Consider the following 2,359-nt stretch of genomic DNA (forward strand, 5'->3'; position numbering starts at 1 on the left):
GTCCCTATCAAACTGCAATGAAAGGGAATTTAAACAGACATATTCGAGGCCACTTGGAGAAGGATGCTATTGGAGCCTTGTCAACAGCAGACCTCACTCACTTCCCACCCTTGCAGTGATTCTTTTGATTTGGTTTAGCTGAAGTGCAGTAAAACTTTCATGTAAAAATTCAGTGTTTTTTGTTTTTTTTATGATTTACAATAACAGAAATTTCATATCACAAATACATGGATAAGTGAGAATGATTATTACTATTAACCCAGTCACGACGGGGGCATTCCAGCCTTGCATGTTACAATTGCCGGGGCTCTCGAACGCATAGGCCTAAATCAGTTAAATAAATGACGCCGTATGGCGTCACCCAGCGAACGGGCCTTGAATGCGCGGTACCGTAGTGTACCACCCGTCCAGAGAGGGTTACTAGTGCTACTAACAGTGATATTACTCTGAAAAAAAGTATTTTGATATGTGTGAAAATCTATTAAGATGTTGATGAATCCTATTTGACAAATATATATATTAAAATAGTTCAAGTTGATATAGGTTTTTAATTTTATACCCTCATCTAAATATGATTTATGGGTTAATGATACGAGATAAAAAAAAGTATAACAATTAAAAAAAAGTTACGAAACTTTGTGTTATGGATATTGATCTCTTTATGTGTTTTATAGTGACTGTTATTCTTATTGTTTTTAACTGATTTGCTAATATAAGTAACATCATTGTTCTTGGAATTATAAGCATTTTGATCATTAGGCTTATATTCGCTTTCATTATTATTATTTTTATTAGTAGTGCAATTATCAATATCATCAATGTTATTACTAAAATGATTGTATATGTAAATATTGTTATGATTTTTATCACATTCTTTTTATACAATTTTTTATTGTCTTTGTTGTTGTTAACCCAATGCCGCCAGATGATGTGCCATCATGTCATAGGAATATTTCGCTCCTGCAAGATGATGTCCAATCACATCATGATCACTCCCTCTAAATACAGCTTTTACATAGTTACGCATGTATATACTCAAAACATCTCTCAGCATCCCATAAAATCAAGCAGGTGTGTCGCACCTGGAGAGACCAAGCACTTGGAGACTGTGTGGGCTTATTATCTTCACGGAGGGAGCAGTATCAGGCAAATAATTGGCTCAGTGTGAATGAGTTACACATTATTACAACAGTTATGCTATCAGTTTTATGAGGAGCATATCATTCATATCACATTTCATATCCACTGTTATTCCCATCTTAGAGATTTACCAACTCACTGAGGGCAAAAAATATCTCATGAGTTTGATGTCAACTGTTTGGCCAAGTTTATAATTCACTTGCTGTCATTATTGTATCTTTCACACTTTGTTAGTTACTAGATTCCAGTCATACATTTGAAAAATAAAGATATAGCAACTGCTGGGGATATTGCTGTTTAATGAAGGATAAATAGATATAATCCTGAAATATGAACATCATGTCCTGTGAGACATGTTTTCTTATTTTTGCACCCTTTTTACTCCTGGTTTCTTTTCCATATATTTCCATTTTGGTTTTATATGTAAAAGCTAGAGCTGATGCTTTCTCATGAAATTATTTTATCACTTACAAGGTTATGGGTTATATTTCATCCTTTGTCCTTTTATTCTCTAAATCATTTTTGTGTTTGACATAGTGCTTTTTCATGTAAACATCTGGGATTATAACAAAGTAAAAGCACAAGATGGTATGTATTCTCATCACACTACCTTTGTGCATATTTTCATGTGAACTAATAAGGGCGTATCAGAGTCAATATACACACAAATGTCCATTGCACACACACAATGGCTCTATGACAACCAATAAGGAGAGATGTCACTTCCAGGTGGGTGACTTCGCAGACAGTCTTGGTGGACAGCCGAACTTCAGGATCCCCAACACGCCCAAGAAGATCCACCAGTGCCCTGTATGCCACTACGCCACACCCAATCGCTCGCACTGGATTATCCACTGCCGAACACACACTGGTGAAAAGCCTTATTCATGTTCTTACTGTCCTTATGAGGCAGTTTCCAAGAGTGACTTGAAGAGACATATCAGAATTCACACTGGGGAGAAACCATTCTCTTGTCCACACTGCCCATATCAGACTGCAGTCAGCACCAGCCTCAAGAGACATATTCTTACCCACACAAGGTAAGATTAAAAAAAAACAAGAAAGGAAAGAATAGAGGAGACTAGCTGGCCAGGAAAAAAGAAACCAAAAGAAAGATGCTCCAAATGAGGTTTTAGAAATATTCCTCTCTACTTGAAAGAACGCAGACATGACATGACATGACGGTGAAATTAATATATCAGTGAATTTCATTAGTTGT

Source organism: Penaeus japonicus, unplaced genomic scaffold (genome assembly GCF_977035675.1).
Source record: "Penaeus japonicus unplaced genomic scaffold, GWHDUDI00000001_assembly GWHDUDI00000031, whole genome shotgun sequence".
NCBI classification, from domain to species: Eukaryota; Metazoa; Arthropoda; class Malacostraca; order Decapoda; family Penaeidae; genus Penaeus; species Penaeus japonicus.